This window comes from Lipotes vexillifer, unplaced genomic scaffold (assembly GCF_000442215.2).
Source record: "Lipotes vexillifer unplaced genomic scaffold, Lipotes_vexillifer_v1.1 scaffold1006, whole genome shotgun sequence".
In the NCBI taxonomy this organism is placed as follows: Eukaryota; Metazoa; Chordata; class Mammalia; order Artiodactyla; family Lipotidae; genus Lipotes; species Lipotes vexillifer.
Window position 1 is genome coordinate 90,289 of NW_006789838.1, and position 10,048 is coordinate 100,336.

At 39.6% G+C, this 10,048-nt stretch overlaps 1 pseudogene; it reads left to right on the top strand.

Annotated features, from left to right (window-relative positions):
- The first annotated feature begins 3,781 nt into the window (after positions 1–3,781).
- Positions 3,782–9,812, top strand: LOC103078778 (olfactory receptor 13H1-like; annotated as a pseudogene).
- The last annotated feature ends 236 nt before the right edge of the window (positions 9,813–10,048 follow it).

Below are 10,048 nucleotides of genomic sequence, written 5' to 3' on the forward strand. Positions count from 1 at the left end.
CTTTTCCATATGGCATCAATATTGCTTCATTTTTTTTACAGAGTGCTAAAAGTTATATTCTAAACTCCTTAATTCAGAGGAGTCTTCCATTTTATAAAAAACATTGTATCTGTTCATCTCCAGTAATTTTCATAAAATCTGACTTCTGGCCTTAGGGACCATATGCTTCTCCTGGGGGAGAAAGGAATGGTACAATTGGCTCTTTAATTTACCACACTGGACCGTTCTTTAGGGTACAGTCCAATCAAGGGCCAACAAGGGTAAATAAAGGATTGTAATAATTCTTTCTAAGTTTATAAAGAATTTATTTTTACAATTTTTCCACTTATTTTCCATGAAAAACTCTATATTGACTTCTTTATTGGTTAAAAAAAATCAAATATTATTCACCATGATTTTAGATGGGTCTATTTTACATGGACCATAAGAAAACAAGCATACCTGAAATCAAAGAGCAAGAAGAGTCCTGAACTACTGTCTACTGCCATGGGAAAATGCTTGAGTGGGAAACAGGTTATAGTCTGACATAATGACTGTGAAAACAGGCATAGGAATAGGGAAAGACCACCAAGCTGTTAATGACCATGACTGAACAGTACAATTCTCTGTGGTTTTAGTTCAATTACCTACAGTTTTCTGTGGCTTTCATGTTTTCTCTGTTGATTGGAAAAAAATGTTGATTAAAAAGAGTAATTGTCCAGTGAGAGTCACTTGCTTTTACACAGGAGAAATGAAAGTCCCGGGTGTTCTGGCACAACCAGGACAAGAAATCTGGCCACAGGACATCTAGACTAAGTTGTTCCTTGACTTGAGATTTGGCAAAGACATAGAATTCCATTTTTCAGTTACTCTAGAATTTCAGTAAAATAAGAGTTCTATGCATTTGAAAACCTGGCACTCATTCTAGAGTCAAGTAGGAAATGTGGTTTTACATAAGCAATGGATATACTTACTAGACTTCCACTCTTCTAGATGGAACAGTCATTTGGACTTGTCGTCTTACAGGGACCCCCTTGCCCTGCTCTAGTTTCTCTTCTCAGCCATTTGCTCTACCCAACTGCCCGTTGCCAACAGTGGCTTCAGTCATCCAAGGATGCTCATAACCTCTGGTGCAAAAGGAGATTAGACTGTTTTGGTAAAGGGCTGCCCATGCTCTGGATATGAATTAGTTTCAGTGAAAGAAACCTGAACTTTTACATGATGGGTGCTAATTCCTGCTAATTGCTATCACCTCATAATTAGATTGGCAGAAATTTCACTCTAGGGATAGGGGATATGAAAACTAGTAGGCTTAAAAGCAGCCTTCTCAGAGGATTCTGAGACTGGGGACTGTGAGATCAACAGCATGTTTCCAGGCCTTAGTTCTATGAGGGATTCAGAGGGCACAGACAACCACAAATTAGTGCTGTTAGCCACAGGACACAAGACCTGCAGATGCCTGAGGGACTACTATTTGCAGTGACCTGTAGGGCACAGGTAATCTCCAATTAGTATAATGCAAAAAGCAAATGCAAGGTAGTAGCTAGGCTATCGGACAGGATTTCAAGAATAATCACCATCCCCTCTAGACCAGCAGTTGGTAAAACTTCAGCATGAGAGCCCAAACCGGCCCACTGCCTGTTTTTGTAGGTAAAGTTTTATTACAGTACAACTGTGCCCATTCTTTTTCATAATCCCTGTAGCTACTTTTGTGCTACAATGGTAGAGGTGAGCAGTTGCAACAGAGACCTATGGCCTCCAAAATCTAAAATATTCCTGATGACAGAAAAACTTAGCCAACCCCTGTTCTAGATCATAAAGGAAAAAAGTTGGAAGAAATAATCCTGAAAGGAAGCCAAGATAAAAGGGAGTTAAAGAAATCCCAACCTACAGTGCTGAAGCTTAGTAATAAAAGAGCTTAGCATAGAGAAGGAAGGGCAGGGGAAAACTGTATATTCCTGGACTGTGTATGAGGATATTTCTACAAGGGTGATTCTGGATCATCTAAGCTGATGTTGGCAAACTACACCCTGCCAGTCAAACCTGGCTCACCATGTGTTTTTGTAATTGAAGTTTCATTGGAACACAATCACACCCAGTCATTTATACATTTTCTATGACTGTAGCATCATTACAAAAAAAGAATTCAGTAACTGTCTAAGACATTTAACTCTTCATTTATACTCAAGCCCCCTCCTCTTCTGGTCCTTCCCAAATTGTAAGACCTCTGAATCAGCTTTAAGGGCTCTTTTTCTCCATGCTAGATTTGCCTACTGTTCTCCAGCTGTTCCAGCCTCATTTCCAATCTTATCATCCATTATTCCCAGTAATCTGCAAGGACAAATAAAAGGGGCTTTATCTTCAGGCAATATTTTGGCTTCACGATTACATGCCATATCCCAAATCATGAGTAACAGAGTATACCTGAAGTTTTAAAATTTAGTATCTGCTTAAACAAAATTTTCCTAACGTATTGATTAATGAATTAATGCTATGTTGGAAGGTCTCCAGTGACATGCCCAGGGCCATGTTTTGTCCAACATTTTAATCAAATGACCTCGATAAAAACCCAAAAGACACATTTGTCAAATTTTTGATGACACAAAGAAAGTAAGAAGTGCTTAGGTAAAGTTTCAGATAGCAGAATTAGCATTCAAAAAGACCTCAAAAGGAAGGGAATTCTGAGCTAAACTGAACAAGAATGAGCATTGCTTAGCAAATGGTAAAGTTGAGCCTTGAGGTTGAAAGAAAATCAGCTTTACAGTTACAGGAAGTGGACTAACTGGTTTGAGACTAGTTTGTGTGGAAAAATCAGGGCTAGTGGACTTACTTCCTTGCTAAGCATAATACTACTAAAAATAGCTGGCTATCCTAGGATGACTTATTAGAAGGATGCTGCCACAATCTGTAGTTTCTCCATAATGGACATTGGTCATCCCATGTTTTCAGAAGGGTGTCTGGTTCAAAGGGCCACTCTTCAAGAGTACACGGGGGAAAAAATCAAGTATATTCTCAGGAGTAGTACTGGGTTTGTGATTGAGAGGTCTTAGAACTAACTATATCATCTAAGTTGAGATGGAAGGACTACAGAATGCTTAACTTGGAAAAAAATACTCCGTGAAGTTAGTGTCATTAGTAAGTTTCTACGGTAATACTAAGTCCCACACAGGGTTTGAAGGGCTTCCTAGGACGTGAGACTTTCAAGTGATAAAACCAAGAAAGTTTGGGACAAGCCAGGATGATTGGTTACCCTACACTGTGCTTCAGCCACACTTATCTGCCATCTATTCAGCAAACAGTTAAACCTGTTCTTGTCCTAGAGTCTTAGCACTTGCTGTTCCCTCTCCCTGGAAATCTCTTCACCTAAATTTTCACATAGTTCCTTTGTGTCCTTTTGCTTATTTTATTTTTTTATTTTTGCTGTGCTGGGTCTTTGTTTCTGTGCGAGGGCTTTCTCTAGTTGCGGCGAGCGGAGGCCACCCCTCATCGCGGTGCGCGGGCCTCTCACTGTCGTGGCCTCTCCCGTTGCGGAGCACAGGCTCTGGACACGCAGGCCAAGTGGCCATGGCTCACAGGCCCAGCCGCTCTGCGGCATGTGGGATCTTCCCGGACCGGGGCACGAACCCGTGTCCCCTGCATCAGCAGGCGGACTCTGAACCACTGCGCCACCAGATAAGCCCCCTGGCAGGAGTTCTTTAGACCCAACCAAGTTGTCAATTACTTGCTGCGCAGTCTTAATTTGGATGTTTGGTGGTCGTCTGGGTGGATGTTTTCAAGCCCAAAGAGATAGAGCAATAGGACAATGAGAAAGACTGAGGAGGAAAAGCCTTGGCCTCCATGCGCTTCTTCAGGGCCAGAGAACTGGTCTCTGCCAGATCCTGCAGGCGACGTCAGCTGCCACTTAACGGCCTACTTGAATCTACATGGCTCAGGATAAGTCCCAGCCACCCTTCAGAGGGGAGCCATAGCCCAATAGGCGGATCAAGATTATGGCCTTTGAGGCCCCGCATTGGGTGCCAGAAAAGATGTTGCAGGAAACAGAGTGGGGTGCCAGAGGATGGTCACATCCCAAGTCATGTCTGAGTCCCTGGGATGGCCGCCAAGTGTGGGTTCTTGGGCTTGTGCAGGCAAGAATTCAAGAGCAAGACATAGTAAAGTGAAAGAAGGTTTATTCAGGGAGATACACGCTCCATAGACAGAGTGTGGGCCATCTTGGAAGGCAAGAGCCTTTGTGTCCTTTTGATCTCAACTCAGACATTACCTTCCTTGAAAGCTAACATCTATTGTATAATAACAATCTGGTTCCAGCACTCTCTTTCATATCACTCTGTTTCCTTCATAACAGTTATTACTATATCAATTGCTTTATTTGCTACTTCTTGTTCTCACTATCATCCCAATAGAGTATAAGTCAAATAAGAAGGTAAGCCTTGTCTCTTTTTGTTCATTGTTGTATCCTCAGCAACTTTAGCAGAACTGGACACATGGTATGAACTCAATAAATATTTGTTGAATGGACAAATGAATGATTCTGCCTGACTATAAAGCCTATATTGAATTCCCTCATAGACACACCAAAAAGCTCTGAGAAAAATATCCACAAGATAAATAAAATCCAGGTACTTAGTAAACTTTCAGATTAGGCCACACAGATCAGGACGCTATAGGGATGGGTCTAGTAGAATCTGACTACAAGGCAGGAAAGCTGCTGTCAATTAGGCCTTATGAGATTGCTACATAAGTACTGTCTACACCCAGGAGATCTGAGTCTGGGCTGTTTGCATGTTGTGTGCTGTGCTCTTGAAGTGGAAAAGGTCTGTTTTCACCTTAAACCTCATGATTCTCTGCCTCTGGTCAAACTATCATCAGAGCCTTTAAGAAATTTGAAATTAAAAGATTGAGAGAAAAGATATCTATGGTCTCATAGCCAACTTCTCTTTTGGAAATATTGGCTATAGACTTTCTTTCTATTATGAACTCCCAGATGATATGGTTATTTTCTCCCAAGATTCTGGTCCATTCCATCATAATTAAGTCCACAGCATCATTTCCCCTCAATGCTTCTTTAACCTTCTGAGAAATGAAATTGTCAGCAAGGCAAATACCAAATTTATAAGATGCCTTGCTTTTACCAGACTGAGACTTCCATCAAATGCCTGGACAGCTGAAGCTTTACATTCCTACTGTAGCTTGCCTCTATGCCAGTTCTGTAATCTTCATTAGGGAAGCATCAACCATGTCCTCCATGAAATATTTCCTTGATGGCACTGCAATTTCTTTCAATTTGTACGCTACTACAAATGTTCATCATCTTATTCTCCTTCACATTTTGTGAATTTCCACATAGGTTTAATATATTTTTTTATATATGGGTGTGAGAAGGTCCCTAGGATAGAATCACACAGAAAATTCCTGAGGAATGGGTATCTCACATAAGCAGAACCTTACCATCAACCCTCTGTGGAAGGAGTGACCCACAAAAGCCTGATATGAAGTGACTATCTGGGTGAAAGTTCTCCTTTTCTGTTGTCTTTCTACAGAGCACTGCTCTGTCAATCGATACATTTTTTTGCACCAAGAAATTGACAAGTAAAAACTTCAGGAAAAAAATTGTTCAGGGTCAGATAGCCAAAAACAGATAGTATGATTAAATGCAATATAAAAATACCTGAATGGAAAAATCCACTTAGTGAAAGTGACATCAAGAGCTTTTATTTCAGCAAACATCTTTCAAGAGTTTCCTCTGTGCAAGGTAGAGTTCCAAAGACAACGGAGATGACTCAGATATGGTCGCTAAATCAAGGAGCTCACAGCTTCCAAAATGTACACTCAGACTTACTTCCATTATACAGGGTCAAAAGTCCCTCAAGTTAAAAACAAAACTAAATAAAAATTGAACTCACAATCATACTTGGGAGAGAACTGGATTGACAAACATAGCATATCTTTGGAAGACCCAGTAAACACAAAATTAAGTTATACAATCATACTATGATGTACATTTTAATCCCCAAAATTCCTCAATATAAATTCTTAATAGCACTACCTGGACATTTAACTTGCTATCAGAAGAGAAAGTAAATGAAGAACTGCCCAAACAGAAGAAAGCTTCTCCTTGAGGAAAACCAGCCCTGGTTCCCGACCACCACCATATTTACTGACCAGAATCATTGCTATAGGGAACATTCACTGAAATGCTCATTAACCAAGTTAGGAGGAAAGTGAACATTATTTTAATGAGCTAAATATAGCAGATGTCTCCTCCTCCTTATTTGTTTTCTCTCTCCCTATTTGCATTAGGCAACTTAATTACAAAGCAGGGATATCTCCTAAATCCCCAAAGTGGAAACTGTTCTTCAAGTCTGAGGTTATAAGTTCTTAAACCCACCACAAGATTATCCAAATTTCCAAAGTTCCTTCTTGCATTTGAAGTGTGGCTTCTTTTAATACTACCTAAATATTTTTGGTCTGTAAGTAGACTATACACTTTTGGCAAACACCAATACTTTAAAAATATCTCAATGTATTCAGAAAGGACATCTCCTCAATTTATTTTTCTGTGGCTGGGAACAAAGTAACAGAATTTTGGACACCTCCAGAAGAAATATCATTCTAACATTTGCACAGGCAAAGAAAAACTGCATGTCATGAACTGGCAACTATATTATTATTGTAAGGCTAGAAAATGAATTTTTTTATTGTTTCCTAGACACCAACCTTTCATGGTAGCTTTATTACAAGCCAACTCTGTGTACATAAAAGAAAAAGATATTTAACAAGTAGAAATAAATGTGCATGATTCACCAGCACAGTTAACTCAAGATTTTCCAACCTTATAACCACAACCGATAGGAAGATTTATCACCACAGCTGCCTGTGTTAAACCTCTTTTCCTTGCAGTTGAAGGAATCAAATTTCTTCTTGGAGATTAGTCATTTGTGGGGGTGTCACCAACTGCAAAATGCTTCTGTTATGAATGAGGTGCACTTCTCTGTTACTGTCCTCCAGCCCTAAGTCAGTGAATAATTTTCATCTCTTTATATGTCTTTTCCCACCTACCATCAGGAACAAATTTGAATGACTTACACAGTCAAATTTTCTTTAGTTGTTACTCAAACTGAAAACTTCAGATGGTATTGTTTCTGGTAACATGATAACCTTACAAGGAAAGGTAGGATCAAATAACATTTCGGCACATGTTTACAAGGATGAAATCTAAGCTGAAGGAAAGGTCTATGTGGGGTGTGAAAGTGGGAAGGGAGCTAAAGTTTCTTGGGTGGTATAACTGTGCCAGGCACTGTGTTAGGTTCTTTATAGAAATAATCTCATCTAATTCTTGGAACAGTCCTGCCAGAGGCTAGGTGATATTCCCATTTCACGCATGAGAAAACTGAATTTCTCAAGATTATGCAGCTTGTTAGTGGCTGAACCAGAATTTAAACTCTGATCCAGCTGACTCCCTTGCTTTTGCTCTGTATTTCAACATTCTGCCTACTGAGCATGAAGAATTACCTAATTATATGCAGCACTAATATAACTATACAATAAGGAGACATTTGATTCTGTGTCTAAATAAGAAAATCTTTTTTTAACATCTTTATTGGAGAATAATTGCTTTACAGTGGTGTGTTAGTTTCTGCTGTATAACAAAGCGAATCAGCTATACATATGCATATGTCCCCATATCTCTTCCCTCTTGCGTCTCCCTCCCTCCCACCCTCCCTATCCCACCCCTCTAGGTGGTCACAAAGCACCGAGCTGATCTCCCTGTGCTATGCGGCTGCTTCCCACTAGCTGTCTTATATTTGGTAGTGTATATACGTCCATGCCACTTAAAGCCAAAGGAGTCTTCAATGGGTCATCTGTTTTACTCCCTACTGAAAGCATATAAAACTGACAGGGCTCTATCTTTTTCTTTCTTTTATTTTTAAACACTTCTGGAAACATGCATTCCAAAATTTGCCTTGTCCCTCTTCACAATTTCTGGTAACTGTTGTCTTCATGAAATCCTTTTATCTAATAAGATTTTCCCATCACCCTTTATTTAAGCTCTTGTTTGGAACTATATGGAGATGGGAGGATCTGCACATAGTAAGTTTCTGTCATTTGAAAATGGATGTCAGAACAATTAACCAGAGTGAGATTTCAATAAATCCACCAGTCGCTTGGTTTATTTCATGTCATTTTGGCTAGTGATGTTTTTCCATTGAATTGACTGATAGCTTTAGCTACATATACACTGTCTAACTTAACATGCATAGGTGGTTTTAATATGACATATAAGAACAACAACCAAAAAAAAAAGGTTGAAAAGCAAAGAAGTATTTGAAGTATTTCAAGCATTCACAACTGGATCATTGAGCTTAAACTTAAAACTTATTACTTGCTGAGTAATATTCCAAGTAATTTTCAAGTTTAAGCTCAATGATCCAGTTGTAAAAAAAAAATTATTACTTGCTAATTAAAGAACCAGCTTAAATAAAGTCGACTATAAACGAGCATTTTAGGTGGGGAGATGTAGCATATTTGCCTCTTTTTTTTTTGGTCAAGAATAAAGTCAATCATCTAGCTACGCCCCTTTATGAGAGCAATAATTCTGTTTAACCCACTGTTAATGACTGTCTTACTTAATCAAATATAAGTATCTAACAGTCCAAACAACTTAATAAGCCTTTCCTGATATACAGTTCTACAAGACAGAAAAGCAAAGAGAAAACCTATATTTCCACCATTGGATACTTGAACAGCTGAGTCTAACCCAGTAAAACAAATGACACACAATAATCAGAGCTGCAGAACAGGAACTCTTAACAGGCTATTGAGATGCTACTCTTCTTATTTTCCTCATGTAGGTGACATTATGTTTTGTCTCCTTTCCTAGTACTTGAGACAATTAAATGGGCAGTCTAAAGAGAGGCAATGCCTCTGAGGGGACTGAATTCATCCTTGTTGGATTTTCCCAACAGCCTCAAATCCAGGCTGCCTTCTTCTTAGGACTGCTGTTTTTCCAGCTGGTCACAATGTTTGGGAACAACCTATTGTTGTTGTAGTGAGATGGGATTCTCGACTTCATACCCCTACATATTTTCTTCTCAGTAATTTATCCTTCCTTGATATCTGTTACTCCATCAGCTCGGAGCCATATATGTTGGCCCAATGCTTCAGGGACTTCTGCATCATTTTCTATACCAGCTGTTATGCCCAGATGACCACATCCCTCTTTCTGGGGATGACAGTGTCTCCTTGCTATCATGGCTTATGGCAGGTTTGTTGCAATCTCCAATCCCCCGCGTTATACCATCATTATGAACAATCGGGTTTGCATACAGTTGGCCTTGGGAACCTGGGCCAGTGCCTTCTTAGTAGCAGTCACACCAATCATTGCAATCCCTGCTCGTTATTGTGGGCATAATATCATCAACCATTTTACCTGTGAGATCCAGGCCCTGCTGAAGCTTGTCTGCTCAGACACCCCTGTCAGTCTAATTCTGGGTCTGGTTATCAGTGTGTTCACACTGCCTCTGTCATTCACCTTCATCCTCATTTCCTACTTTTGCACTGTTGTTGCCATGCTGAAGATACGTTCTGCGGAGGCCAGACTTAACGCCCTCTCCACTTGTAGATCCCATGTAACTGTGGTCACCGTATTTTACGGGACAGTCATCTAAATGTACCTGAAACCTCAGTCAAAGGAATATCAGGAAGAAGACAAAGTCATCTCAATATTTTATGAAGCAGTTACCCCCATGTTAAATCCCTTCATTTATACTCTGAGAAATAAGGATGTAAAAGGTGCACTCAGGAAGTTAGCCAAAGGAAATGAAAAATCCTAATGGCTCTCTTTATAAGCCTCTCCAATGTGCAAGAATAAAAATGAAAACTCAGTCCATAAAATTTCAATTTATGTTTTTAAAAACAAACAACAACAACAAAAATCTTAGCGAGCATTCTTTCCGTGGTCATCACTAGGCACTCATCAAGTCTACCATGAATGTTAACATTTTGTCAAGCCATATTAAGAGCTAAAGCCATGAATGTGTGCAAAATAGTTCACAAAGAGAATAATAGT